This window comes from Amblyomma maculatum, chromosome 3, assembly GCF_055883805.1.
Source record: "Amblyomma maculatum isolate TAMU_Amacu chromosome 3, ASM5588380v1, whole genome shotgun sequence".
Lineage (NCBI taxonomy): Eukaryota > Metazoa > Arthropoda > Arachnida > Ixodida > Ixodidae > Amblyomma > Amblyomma maculatum.
This window is the reverse complement of record NC_139346.1, coordinates 164,760,375-164,775,559: the sequence shown is the minus strand read 5'-3', so window position 1 is coordinate 164,775,559 and position 15,185 is coordinate 164,760,375. Positions and strand designations below refer to the sequence as shown.

The following is a 15,185-nucleotide window of genomic DNA, read 5'->3' as shown; positions in this document are numbered from 1 at the left end:
CGGCACGTGTAGGCTCCCTAAAAACACACGACGCTGACAGACTGCACGCTCAGTCAAGCGGTGACGTATAGTCACGTGACAGAAGAACAGCAGACGCAAGGAACCGCCCCGGTGCAGGATTCTGTGAGATTTGTGCCGCCCAGCGTTGATGCATCGCTGGTGCAGCTGGCGCCGTTTAGGGAGCTCCTTGTAAAGTTTTGGCTACTCACGGCGCGAGATGTCCTTCTGCTGCCGTGCACCGAACACTTGTGCGTCTTGCTCATCGTAATCCTGCTTATTGACCTTGTTATTGGCCTTATGATTGCTCGGGGCAGGGTGGCCGCAATACGCGAAAGCATAATCGCATACGATTGCCGCGCCACAATTGTAGTGTGGGAGAGGATAAAAAGAGAACGCGTGCGGCCGAGTAGCTCCACATAACATCATCAACACGTTGTAACTGGCGTGCTTGTATTCGCCCGGCACGCCGGCGCTAACTTCGCAAGGATTGTCGTTCTTTCGATGTGAGTTGTGCGAAGTCACGAGGTCTAGCGGCGTTGTGGTTGTCATCAAGTTTTGCTCTTCCAGCACTGGCAATAAGGTACGACTTCGCGTCGCTTCGGAGTCTGGACTGACGGAAACACACTTTGAGGCGCGGGACACGTCCACGAAGGAGAGAACGGTATGCACATAGTTTCAGAATTCACCGTTTCGCGTGTGTTGCTCGCCGCTGGCGTCGCCTGCTTGTAAACCGTTAGTAAAAGAAACAATGATATGCGATTGTTGTTTTTGCACTAATAGCAACGATAGCATGCGTAAAAGAATTACTGCGTGTATTTTATTAACACTTTATTGTTAATGCTCTCTGTTTTTATCCGAGCAATGCCCGAAGCCATTAATCTCTGAAGTTCTGCCCAACCATTTGGCCATTAGGAATTCATGAGTTTATTTGTCGGAGAAGTGTATTGAATTTGTTGAAAATTGGCATTATTAAGTCATAATTATATATTAAATTATTGCTGATCCTTTCTGAAAATATCTTCTCAGTATTCAATATGACTAAAACTTCAAATTACTAGGTCTAATTAGATATGTAATATTTCGAAGGTGCATTAAAAAAGAATAGGGGGAGACGACCTCTTTCTTGTCGTTCTGATGCGATAGCGGTAATGGATCTCTTCAGCGGCATTGGGTCCTTCGCATATCACTTCTCACACGCGAGTACACTGCTTTCTATTATTTGATGATTACCAGGATACTTACAAAAGCTCCCTCTAACCAAGTCGAAAGAACATATCCAAGGGTAGCACCGAAGTATTAGAGCAATGTTACATTTTTGTTTCAGTCGAGAATTATTTTGTTCTTTTTTTTTCTAATGTTTTAGCAGTGTTACATATAAAGATTGGTATAATGTTTCGATAAACATTTAAGCAAAATATATATCTAGCATGTATAATATCCATAAATGTAATATCCGTGCAAATGCAGAGCAATCTTGCACGAGCATGTATAGGCCCACCGCTCGTGATAGCACACAGTTTGCACTCTTTGCAACAACACAATACAGTACAATTCCATAATACAGCACGAAACCTGCACAGGGGCAAGCTTCTATATCCATCGCCGACGGGTGTTTTCATGAGTGATAGTGGCAAATGGATAATAAGCGAAACGCCACTGTAGCGAAACTTCCTAACAAAATATTAGGGCTATGCTTGTATTCTACGGCGGGCATCAACTCAAAGCTCTAATTGCAAAAAGTGTTATTGAACAAACATGGTTACTGGGAGAAAAAGGGCAAAATTGCAGGGATCTAGTGCTTGATATATATATATATATATATATATATATATATATATATATATATATATATATATATATATATATATATATATATATATATATATATATATATACTATGTTGTTCTATAGTTATGATTTAAATGTTACTTTAACGTTTAGAGGACAGCATTTAAGCGACATTTGTTTGTAACCTTAAAATAATCTCCTACTAATGTTATTTTAATGTGACAGAACGTTAGGCAACTTTAAGGCAACTTAGATAACAATTTTATGACATTATTCGAATGTTCGGTGCTTCGCCTTACCGACTCTCGAACCATAAGGGGTAACATTTTCGACTCTCATCTAATCACCCCAACCTCCGTGGAGCACAATTAATTTCTGCCCATTCTTTTTTTTTTTTTTTTTTTTTTTGTACGCAAACTTGCCATAAGGCATATTATATAAACTCATGTAAATGGTTTTCCGTGAGGAACCGGAGCAGGCTCCCGCTCTTAGCGTTGTCGGTGAGCCATTTAGAAAAGTCATCTTCCCTTGTTGTGGTTAGACCCACTTCGCGCAGAATCTTTGTCCTTGATTCCCTTGTCCCTGCACAAGTTCATAGCAGGTGGCGAACATCCACTTCTGCAGCTGGTGTGGAACACTTTGGGCATGTGGTTGGTCCGATTTCAGCTTGCGATTCCCATCGGCATTTTACCGACGGGGTAAGGGCCGCCCCAGCTCTTATCCTTCTAAGGGAAACCTCCTCCAATCTCGTTAAGTTACGAGGGAGTGGGAATGTACACGGGGGAATGAGGGCTCGTGTACTTTTCCTTAAAGAGGATGCTAAAATGGAAACAGCGGAGCGGGCCTCGAAAGGGAGCCTGGTGGGGGGCGCATTAGTGTGTGGAACTTCGTGTGTGAGGTGGTCAACTTTTCTCTGCTCAGCGTTCTCAGCATTGTCTTGTGTCCAATGTATCTGGATGCTTATTTTCGTTTTTTTATTGAGTGCGTGGATTTCCTGGGTAACTAATAGCGTCTTCGTCACTTTCTTTAGTTGTTTTATGGCGGCTAAGGAGTCTGTATAGATGTGGGCTTCTGTTATCGAATCTATTTTATTTATGGCCTCCATAGCATCGCGGATTGCATAGAGTTCCATCACAAGCGGGTCCGGGTATTCTAAAAGATACTCTTTATGTACCTTTAGTTCGCTGTGTGTTGGACTAGTAGCTGCTGTTCTACCGCCATTTTCTATAATTGATGCGTCCGTATATGCAATTAAGGTACCTGGAAGTGCATCAACCAGAGGTCAAGATGCCAGCTTTTCTTTGCGACGAAGCCGAGTGGTCTTGTTTGTCGTGATAGTAGTGAATTCCCAAGGAGGGGGGTCGGCCATTGGTGGTGTTCGAACTGCCACTTCGTTGTACAAGGATGCTATGGGCGTAACGTACTTTCGCTTCATATCCCTTGTTGCCTCTCGTTGTTCAATTAATTCTGTCAACGTATTTATCTGTGCAAACTCTTGGAGAATAGGGATAGGGGTAAGTTTTGGTAAGGCCGTGATAGTGCGCATTGCGTTTCTATTTATTGTTTCCAATTTTGCCCATTGCCGCCTCGTGAGTCTTTGGAATTGGGCCTGGTATAGTATCCTCGGCTGTAACACTGATTGTACAAGACGTCTTGCCATGTCCGCTCGAGCTCCTCCTCCCCTAGACGAAATGCGTTTTATCAAGTTTAAGGAAGTCGCAGCTACTTTTTTCACCTTATGAAGCCATTGTGTTCCTTTGCCGGATTTGTGAATTTCTAGGCCAAGAACTCTCAACTCGTCCACCTCTTCCAGTGCCTGATTTCCAATCTTTAGGGAGACTCTTTGCGTTGCCAATTGTTTTCTTCCATTCTTGTTGGCAACATGAATGTAACTGGACTTTTGAGGTGATAATTCCAGGCCTGCACTTTGCACGTACTCATCTATGGTATTTAAAGCCTCTTGCAGATGCCGATTCTGTCTGTCAATTTGTTTATGAACAGACCAAATCGTGACATCATCTGCGTATATCATGAACCCCACTTCTGGTATTTTAGCTAATTTCCACGCCAATGGGATCAGTGCGATATTAAATAATAAAGGTGCTAACACTGACCCTTGTGGCACGCCTCTGTTCGAGGTGTAATTGCCAATTTGTTTTCCGTTTATCCGGATAGAAAACGTCCTGTCCTTAAGCAGATTATGTACTGCTTTTATGACCTGCAAGGGAATGCCCATACATTCCATGTTGCTAAGAATCTTGGCATGTAACACGTTGTCGTATGCCTTCGCCATGTCGGTAGCCACTACAGTGCGCACTAGGTGGCTATAAGGCGACACGTGTATGACCTCTTCAGCGAGCACAGCCAGTCCATTTTCTGTCCCAAGGTTTGTTCGGAACCCAATTTGTCGAGCATGGTATTTTTTATTACTTTCCAACCACCATGACAGGCGGGTGGCTATCATCTTTTCATATATTTTGCAAATTGTGGGTGTTAGCGAGATAGGCCGCAAAGATTCTAGACTTGTGGGAGGTTTCCCAGCCTTTGGTATTGTTACCACCACCGAGTGTTTCCAGCCGAGTGGAATGTCTCCTCCTTGCCATACCTCATTTACCACATCCAACAAGCCGTCAACTGCGGCTCCTTCTAAATTCTTGAATACTTCATAAGGAATATCGTCATGTCCAGGCGCAGTTTTACCATTCGCTTCTTCTATAGCAGCCAATAACTCCAATTTGGTAAATGGTAATGTTATTCCTGTTTTATCAACCGCATCCACTGTCGGTGAAGGCGCCGGATAATGTGCGCGGTTCGGGAAGAAAAGGGCAGCAGCCTGATCTGCAAACTCTTCTGGTGTAAGCTGTAATGCGAGTCTAATACTTTCTGCATGATCTTTAACCTGCCGCCTCTTTTCCATGCCATGGAAAGTCCTCCAGAGGGCCTTGTTAGTCGTTCCTGAGCCCAAACGACTGCACCACTCATCCCATCTCCTATGAGCCAGCTGTTTTTCATATCGGCGTGCCTGTGCCGTCACTCTGTTTACCTGAATTCTTCTTTGCACGTCTTCAGGATGGCGACCAGCCTGTATCTCGGCCCGCTTTCGGCGTGCCCAAAGTTTTAGTAGGTGCAGGTCGGGAGTTGGCTGATCTTCGTTCACTGTAGTTGTAATGGTGTGATCCTTGAGTACCGTTTGAAGGGTGGTAACGAGAGTATTCGGGCTAACTGAATGCGTTCGAGTATCCTGCCGTACACCATCCCAATGTGTAACAGACGCTTTCTTTCGAATTTTCTTCATATGTCCCAAATTAAGACCAATACCAATGGGGACATGATCACTACCCCACGCATCTAATTCCGCCTGCCATTGTGGTGCACCAGGGCCCTTCCACCACGTCAAGTCTGGTGAGCGTGTTTGTGTTGCAGGTAGTGTTGCGACTCCTGGATGATTTAGCAGTGTAAATTCCATTTCTGTGAAGGCAGTATGAACTTGATCACCCCTTTTAGAATCATAATCATATCCCCATACGGTGTGCGGAGCGTTAAAATCTCCACCGATTAGTATCGCAATTCCAGGGTATGAATGGCGAATATGCTTAACCCATCCAAGATTAAGCACTGTGTTTCTTGGCCGAGCGTACATGGACACTAATATAAGGGGCGTTTTGTTCGGACGCATGAGTACAGCAACTACTTCCTGCTGAGTGTTGCACCACTTGCTCAAGTCAAGTGGCGTTTGGGGAATGTTGGCCCTAATGTAAACGGCAGCTTTTCCTGGTGTTTCGGCCTCTGCTCTTGCTCGTTTATCAGGGATAGAAGGACAATGGTACCCTATATATCCTGTTATTGAATATAACCTATTGTGCTCCTGTATCAAGAACGCCCATGAATGTAGCTTGCCGTACAATAATTTTGTCTTTATTTCCCCAACTTTATTAGAGAGCCCTCTGCAGTTCCATTGTGTAATCTGTTGCCACTTGTTTCGGCTACTTCTATCCATGATGTAAGCTGCTCTGAATGAGGTGTGTCAGTTGCGTAAGTGTGTCCAGTACCGCCTTCCAAATAGGTATGTTATCGGCAGGTTTACAATTCGGAGCATCCACTAACCTTGCTGTCGTACTGCCTGCAAGCGTTTCTTTCTGTTTTTCTGAGCTCTCCTTTCGTCGTTGGGCTATATGTGCTTTCTTTTGTCGCAGCTGTGCAATTTGTGCTGAAAGCATCGCAATTTCTTTTTCTATTGCATCCTGCTGGCTTGTGCAGTCTTTAAGGTCCGGAAAATCATCAGTAGTGAATGCCACTGTGCTCCGTTTTGTGCGTCGTCCATGTTTTAGCGTAGAAGCAAAAGATGCACTGTTCTGTGCAACCACCTCAACAGGCTCTTCTTCTTCTAGCGGGTCATCAAAAAGCTCTTCGGCCAGAGTTGCAAATCTGTTTTTAACCATTAACGGTGCATATTGTTTATGTCGTCCAGCCCTTGCTAACTCGAGCTTTCGCTTTTTTGTCGGACACTGAGATGAAGTGATATCGTGATCATCAGATTTGCATAGGCCGCATTTGAATTTCGCTTCTCCAGATTCAGTTATGTATTCGGGGTTAACTCCATATGGACAAAATTTCTGCATATGGCCTTCTCTGTAGCACCTGTAACAGTGAACCGGTCTAGGTTTGTACGTTTTGGGTCGCACTATGCGGCCGTTGTAGTAAAATCTGTCCGGAAGAGTATCTGGTCCCTGTAATGTGATGAGAAAAGTGCCTCTGTTCCCCATACGACGTGCGGCTAACACAGTATGTGTTCCTGATATTAGGTCTCTGGCCACCGTCTCCGGGGAATCTTGTAGGTCTAGGTCATAGAGGACACATCGCTGAGTATTTGGACCTGACGCAAAATACGTCTGGACAGGAAGATACTCCTCTGTCGTGATTGGAATCTGTGTTACTGTGGTCATTTTGCGTGCATCCTCAATGGTGGCTAAATGTACTGTGACAGTATTAGATGCCCTGTGGCTTACAAACCCCTGGTAACCTGTGGTACCAAGCGCTGCGTCTATTACTCTCTGCATTGTTCTGGTGGGTATCTTAGTGATATCAAACTGCACTGTAGGTCTGATATGCACTCTGAAGGATTTCTGCAAGGCTGGTGTTGGATAAGCGGATGCTAGCTTATCAGGGGCGGCCCTTACCTTCTTTGCCGGTGGTGTGTTGACTGGTGGCCCAGGTAGTTTGACCAGCCGGGGTGTCCGTTGAGAAGCGTTAGTGACGACTTCCTGTTGCACATCCATAGCCTGATGTGTATCGTTTATCTCGGGTAGCGGCCCGAGCGTTGTCCTCGTATTCGAAGTAATGTCTACGTTGCTCTGTGGCCAAGTGCTAGCTCCAGGTAAAGGCTCGTTTCCGCAGCCTGCCGTTGTGCTTGCAGAAGTCACAGCGACTACCGGAGGGTTCATTGGCGTCCCCATTCTTGCCATATTATCAGAGCTGCGGCTCCGCGGAGTCCCAGTAGGCCTAGCAGCATGGCCGCGTCGGCATTCTGCAGCGTCTACCCGGAGGGCTGTGTCCTTGATGCTCTTCTTGCCACGCACGGGTTGTTTGGCCTTTATGCTCTTCTTCAAGAGTTTGATGGCTGCTGTGTGGGCGCGGACTGCAGACGTAGTTCGAAATCTTACTGGACACGATGTAGCCACGGTGCTCAGCGACACGTCTTCTTCTTCTGCCCATTCTTAAATGGTATATTAATGTTTGAGTCATATTGAGGTCTTATAATCACACATTATCTCATATTTTAATCACTTTCAGTTATGTCTGACGTCACAACCCTCTGGACCGATATTCCTCGGAACCTACAACGTCGGATTTCCGCTTTACGGGCCGTTAAACTGTCGCGTTAATTTTTTTTTTTTTTTTCTCACTGCTATGCTGCAGGTAGCGAATCGTCCTGTACCAGATTTATTGCAGCTTGTGTATATATGCTTTTTTTTTCCTATCGCCCGTTGAATAGCATCGATAGAATATTCATTTGACCCTTGTTTGTTTTCATCCAAAGCAAGCATACGACGAAAAAAAAAAATGTGGATTCAGTGAAAGGAAAATAAACTTTAAATGCGATTACTGTTCACGAAAATAAACATTAAATGCGATTACTGTTCACGAAAACAAACTTTAAATGCGATTACTGTTCACTGAGTCAGCTTGAACGTCAGCGGCGCGTCGGAATGAGATATGGGTTTCCGCTCTCTTACTGTTCTTATCGCCCCAACGTGTTGAAACGGGCCGGCATCAAGGGTGAATGGCATGCACATTGCAGCGGGCCGAAGGCTAGCCGTGCTTGGCTCACTTCATCGGGGCACATTTCTCTTCGATCCTTCGACTTTGGAACTCGAGCTCGTCGGGTTACCACAGCACGTCAAAACGATTGCGAACTAACGCGTTCGGATGCGTCTTTTGTGAGCGTTTGCATCTTGTGATTCCCGGGATCCGTATTCAGAAAGCTCCCTTTTTGCATTTCGGATCCGTTTGATTGTCTGGAATCGGTCACTGTTGTAGCTGCTGGGCTATTAGGCCGCGCCTTTCAGCGTCCGTGAGAAGTGACCGGACCACTGCTCATATGACGACACGCGTTTTAAGCACCGAATCGCAACTTCCTTTCTGCCTCCACTGTCCTCATGCTTTGCTGCTCTTCCGGGCACGTTCAAAAAAAAAAAAAAAAAAGAAAAGAAAAGCCTGGATATCAGAAGCGAAAAGCTTCGGCGACGCCATGGCTTAGCTTGTGGTTCCTTGGCGTAGTTGTGGCTTACCTTGTTGTTCACGGTTGCGCCTTATAGATATTCCATGGCTTATCATTAAAAGGGTTCAACGCTGCTGAACCAAATATTGAGCGAAAGCATTAGCTGCAGGTGACCGAGCGTTGTTGTTGTTGACCAAATAACGTATGGCACATACCCACAGAGGGGGATCGGCCAAAAATTGGGTAGCAAAGAAAAGTTTTGAAGTATACTTGCATGAAAAAAAAAAAAAGTGATTTTAGGAGTAGAGGAAAGGAAACAAAAAGGGAAATAAATGAAATATAAAATGAAAAGTGGTAACACCCACGGGAGATTGACACTGCAATTGTAGAACAAGTGATGTTTAAATATTTAGCAAGGCAAACGATTTAATTCCAGTAAAAAATTTTGCATGGCGGTGAAAACAGACCTGTGACTGTGTCCAAGGATGGCGGCGCCAAATGATAACAATATCGGGCTGCTTAAACTGAGGCCAAGCTGTTGCAATGGCCTTTCCATCAACTGTCTTCTCAACGTAGTGAAGCTGCGGCAAAACAATAAAAAGTGATGTAATGCTTCCTGTTCACTGCAAAATGCGCAGACTGGAGAAAGTGCCAAACCAGACCTGTAAAGATAGAAATTGAAAGGTGGGATTCTTCTTCCTCAGCCCACATATAAAGCCCTGCTTTAACCAACCCGTATGAACGTGCCTTAGTGGCCTATAGCGGTAACGTGAATGCCAGAGTCCTAGCAGGCTAATTCTGGCATAACCTTCCCATGTGTGCTGGAAAGCAGCTCGTTGACGACGGAGCACACGCGGGACTCATAGTTGACTAGCCTAGTGAATCTTTTCGCTTCAAAATGAAGGCGCCTCTAAAATGTTGGAAGTCTTCGTCATGTTACAGCTAACAGTCTTCGGTCAGCTGCATTGGTTAGTACCGAGAGGGCAGTGGTTGTAAGCGAGATCGCAAAGTGGGAGTTCACAGAGAAACATTCTTTCAGCTCACTCTGTAACCTAACCCGTTGCTCAAAACGTTCAATGCCACGATTTGCAAGCAGAGCCTTTCACATGCCACATGATAGGTGGTCTTTTACTTTGCATTCTGTGCATTTAACTTTTCTCCTTTCCTTTCCTCCGAAAGGTGCAAGTTGACTTCCGCATCCAAACTGCAAAGTCACCAACGCGCATTGATGCCAGAAAAACCAAATATTAAGCGCGAAACGGCCTTTTGGAGATGAAAGGCGATGGGCATCTCAAGGCTCATTTTTTTTTACACTTTCAGTTGTGTCTCTCATTTTAACAACGACTCTTTTTCAGAGAAAAAAATTTAAGAACCGCATAATGCACTACGCGAGCACCCTTGGGTACATGCACTCTCAATTCCCCTTTTAAAGCACCTGGCCTTTCTAAAGGTGCCCAATTCTCATTATTATTTTTATCTAGTCAGTGCTAATGGATGTCGACGGTCCTGTACTGGCTGTGGCTCGGGTCCTCTGGGGGCCTCGCTTGGGAAAGGAGAGTGAACTGCACATAAAAAAAAAAAAAAAAAAAAAGACGATGCAGCGTTGCGGCCGCCGACGGGTGTCGTCTATCGGGTTAATGCTGGTGTTTCCAGGGTACACGCACGTACACAGGCCCAGTCCAACGTTAAAATTGCTTGGATTATTCTCTGGCATGTGTTTTCAAGCAGTCCTCACAATTCGTTCTACGAGAAGATCACAATTGCCAGTCGGTGTCTCAGCGGCACCAATACGCGCATTTTCGTGTCTTTACACAATAATTCAGTTCGGCCCCCACCCCTCCACCTTCTCACTGTTCAGCTGCACCCCCCTCTTGACGCCACTGGGAATTACTACTAGCTCTGGCCACTTATATGGTTATTGAGCCGAAAGCGATGACCAGCGCTTCGTCTTCTCGTCCTTCTTCAGCAAAGACGATGGATGGAACTTTGGACGGTTGTACCCTCGGACATTTATAGCGCAGGCGTCGCGTAGCTCGTAGCGCAGGCATCGTAGCGTGCGAAACCGCAACCAGCTACCGACCGCTTGCCGTGTCACGTGACAGTCAATTTCCCATGATGCTTTCTATTATATTTTTTATGACTAGGCTTCAGCCATTCCCCACGACGCACCCTCCTAGTCTTATTTTTTTCCTTCGTGGTTTACAATGAACAGGGTTAGTTTCTTACACTGCATACTGCAGAAATGAGATATTAGGAATTTGAGCAAATCAGTTTCAGTGACAGGGATGATTGAGGGTGGTACTGGGTCTTGCTGAGCTTTATACAGCAAGCAGAAGGAGGGAGGGGGGGGGGGGGGGGGGAACGTAACTAGGAATAGCAAAAAGAGAATATCAAAAATAATGGACAAAGAATTGCGACAACCAGTTATGATGGAAAACGTTTTGATAATAGAAGAAACTTTTGTACGGCAGAGCAAATATTCCCATCGATACGTACGTCCCAGTAGTCTGTCACGCTACACTTTGAATGTCTTCGTCTTCGTGCATCTTCATCTCATGTTGCAGAGTTGCACTGAAAACCTTAACCAGGCCTCCTCCACAAAAATAAAAGGCAAAAACACCCGTTAAGCTAGTGCTTGGCTAAGCATTGCAAAACGTGGCAAAGCAAAGCTAAACGATGCAAAGTTAGCTGCAGGAGTGCTAAAATTAGCTCCTGCGTGTATATCCGTGCTTAGCCAAGCTAAATCGCCGCTCATTTATTTAGTTTTGCTGCGGATCGTGGTTCCATTGCCCCCTATACCTTGTCCTTTCACAGCAGCGTCCAGATAGCCAAAGCTGCTCAGTATAGTCTGACCTTGAGCTGCTGAGTGTGCCTCAGTATGTTTGCTAGCCGCGTTCCAATTTGAGTATCTGCCCATCGACGTGTTGCGAAAGTCATAGCCAAACACTGGAACTGGCTGGCCTGATTTTCTGGGAGACTCACTTTCGGTAGAGCCGATGGTGCAGGGCACCGACCCAAACCAGAACAACCTACCCTCCTTCGGCAACTTCAGTTTACACCTCGGGTTCACACCCCTTGCCTAACTATCCAATCACTGGCCATAAGCGGCGTGACTGGGCCAAGAAAATTCATCCTCGCCCCCTACTTGGTCACCGCTGTCTGCAGCGCTGCTCCCGCACTGAAATCAGGCAGGCGACCCATGGCGCGTTTTTTTTTTTTTCTTTTTTCTTTTTTTTTTTTTTTTTTGGGGGGGGGGGGGTCGTGGAAACTAACCCCGTGGGAACTCGCGAGCTCCCACGTGTATCTGCGGTCCTAACCCGTCTGACCAACTCAACGCCGCTGTCATCCGCCGACAGCACCTGCCTTAGCCTTCGCTGTCCGATACAAGGTCCCGATACGGGAGTGATTAGGGGACGGTGCCGTCACTTCGCGGCGCCATTCTTGGAACGCGACATGGAGGGGCACCCCCTTCCCATACAGAGACACGGGGAAGGGGGGTCAACCAAGCAGTTCTCCGCTGTCTGGGCGCTAGGCGTCGGCTCGCCCCTCAGCCGCTCCTTTTGTCGACCGGCTACCGGTTGATGGATGGATGGATGGATGGATGGATGGATGGATGGATGGATGGATGGATGGATGGATGGATGGATGGATGGATGGATGGATGGATGGATGGATGGATGGATGGATGGATGGATGGATGGATGGATGGATGGATGGATGGGATGGATGGGATGGATGGATGGATGGATGGATGGATGGATGGATGGATGGATGGATGGATGGATGGATGGATGGATGGATGGATGGATGGATGGATGGATGGATGGATGGATGGATGGATGGATGGATGGATGGATGGATGGATGGATGGATGGATGGATGGATGGATGGATGGATGGATGGATGGATGGATGGATGGAAGGAAGGAAGGAAGGAAGGAAGGAAGGAAGGAAGGAAGGAAGGAAGGAAGGAAGGAAGGAATATAGGAGCGTCCCCGGTCATCGGGGCAATGGACGCCCTCGCGCGTGTCTTGACTCGGAGACCACGCCGCGAACCCATGCCGACCAGATCCGGCTAATAGAGGGTTTCCAAAAGTAAGTCTGGCAACTATGAGCGGCACGCCGATCCCGCTCTGGCGGCCATATTTTGTTCGCTCCATCCGTTCACTCCGTGTCCGTCCGTCAGCGCCCGCCGTTCTGTCCGCGCTTGTCTCGTAGTGTGCTGTGCTTGAACCTTTCTTCTGTCTCTGGCAGTTTCTGTCAGCAATGCCTAGATGCGTATTTTGACAGCCGAGGCGTGGAGGGGCCCACGGGCCGCGCTGCCGAGCGCAGTTACAAACTGCTCTACGTGTGGTGCATGGGCCCCTCGCCGATCCGCGTAGCGTCATCCCTATCCAGGCACAGCATCCAAAGTTTTGTAATGTGGAGATTTTTTTTGTGTGTGTGTGTGCCTTTGCTGTTTACTTGAACGCCTATAAGAGACGATCGCGAATTTGTTTGCTTGGTTTGCGCATCACCGTCGCTTATCCCACTGGTAGAACTTGGTTGGTGAAATGAGCGGGGATGCTTTTATTTTGTGATGTAAGAATCGTGCGTAATTTGACGTAAGTTGGAATGGCGCTTAGCACTTTCCTGCCCATGCCGTCGATGCAGTTGTTGGCACGGGTCTCTAAATAATTGGGGGCTGCATAAAAAAAAATGTACCATGGCAATTTGTGCTTCAAGTGAGTGAAGATTGATTGGCGTGCGATAGCCAATGACGAGTTAATGAAATCTTTTATAATTAATTGATCAATTGATGAAATAAAGAAACGAGAAAAAAAAAGAAAATTAGAAATTGGGGGTTTAAAAGTGTCAATATGCTCAGAATGAAAAACCAGTGCATGGTTATGCTAATGAAAAAAATTTAGAATGTGTAATTGATTATTTGAAGTAATTGAAGAATGTGTTCAAAGGTGTCAGATTGCTCAGAATGGAAAGTCGATAGTTTTTGGCGCTGGGTATTGGTGCAGAAAAATATAAAACATTAAATAAAATAAATATAAAGAGAAGAAAGAAGTTATAGAAGAAATATGAGATAAATAAGAGAACTAAAAATTTAAAACGTGAAGAAAGAAAACATCTTGTGTGTGTGTGTGTGAGAGAGAGAGAGAGAGACGCTATCGCGTCATACCCTTAACGGCGGAGCTAAAGTGTCCCCCTAATTTTTTTATAACAATATTATAGAATATAAATATGACTTTATGAACACAGCCAGTTGCACCAAGCGCAAACACTTCGCCGTAATGTGAGTTGGCTTCTCAAATTTCTTTTCGTTTCAGCCGAGTTCCTCTTTACCGAAGCTTCCCATGTCAGCGCTTTCATATGAAGTTAAGGCTTCAAATGTCTACTATCTGACAGAGGGAATAAACAAGAAATCGGCATATTTACAAAATCAACTGAATTTCAGGTGGCTGTCAATTAGCGAACCATCGGGTGACTCGACAAAGCACACAAAAGTGAAACACACGTTTCGTTATTTTATCGCCACGCTGGCAGGTATATAAGGCACAGAATCCAAACCTGAGCTGAGCGCTCTAGACGCGGACCGGACTTCGCATGCATCATCACGTGATAACGTCTTTCCGAACGGGCTGGACGTGTGCATATTACAACACACTAGTGGGATGTCATTTTTTCCGCTTTGCTAGACGCCGCGAATTTGGCAGCCGCTTTTTCATTGTGAAACGCGCACCTCGGGCGCAACCGTATTGCTATCTGCTCCAAGCACTACCATTTCATAGGACTGTGAAAAGTAGTTTTGGTAATCATGTCCGTGTCTTAAGTTAAATACACAATGGGGAATGCAATCTACGTACAAAAGTTTTCAACGAACGCATTTGTACTATAGCGTTCGCTATACATGCATTGCTCCTTCTCCCGTGTCCTCCATTGCAGCATTGCAGTCATTCACCAGTTCACAAGGCTCCATAGCACGCAAAACAACATTGCTGTTTTGGGTGATATATCACGTTATGTGAGCTAGCTCCCAGTCAGAGGGAGGTGCAGTAATCCTTGACATGGTGCAAGTGGCACTCGTAAAGCTGATTAGATTTGCGAACGAGCGGTCGCATACACGCGTATACCTTGTTTCCGTGCGCGTCTACGACGGTGCGCTGGCTGTAGAAGGGCACGCAGCAACATGCTGGCATCATTCCGATTAGAGCTTCGTGCTAGCAGTGTCTGCTGTGATGTTAAAAAATAAAACAATCGCTTGTGAGCATTCCAATGCACCACCGGTGCATGCACGAGTTCCACGAATGCGCACGTTGACAGCGTACTCAGTGGGAGGCGCGGGCGGACTGAACAAAACATGGCCGTCGCCCACAGTTTCTGTTTCTGTCACTAGATGGCGCTAACTTTTGTAAAGCCATGACAAGTCGCCGGGGCCTTGAATTGAAGAATACACTCATAGGGAGTCATTCACCCTCTATTTTATCAATAGTTTTTCCCCACTCTCTCGGTGCATTTGAAGTCTAACCAACGAAGCGCAGCGCATTGACGTTGCTCATTGCCGGTCCTCACAAAGGGGTGAAATCAAAGGCGCACACTTGGTCGCGCGCTCATATGTTGGAGCCTTAATTACCGCGGACTTGCATATAAAGCAGCTAGTAGTATCGCCATTGCAACGCAGTCGCCAG

At 46.1% G+C, this 15,185-nt stretch overlaps 1 protein-coding gene across 1 annotated transcript in view; it reads left to right on the top strand.

The window, feature by feature from the left end:
* Positions 1-429: 429 nt before the first annotated feature.
* The window catches only part of LOC146196724 (2',3'-cyclic-nucleotide 3'-phosphodiesterase-like), a 30,458-nt gene continuing 15,702 nt past the window's right edge, over positions 430-15,185 (top strand). Inside the window, exon 1 of the mRNA XM_084598487.1 lies at positions 430-661. The gene's annotated coding sequence lies outside the window, so the exon portion shown is untranslated. The remainder of the gene's footprint in view (positions 662-15,185) is intronic.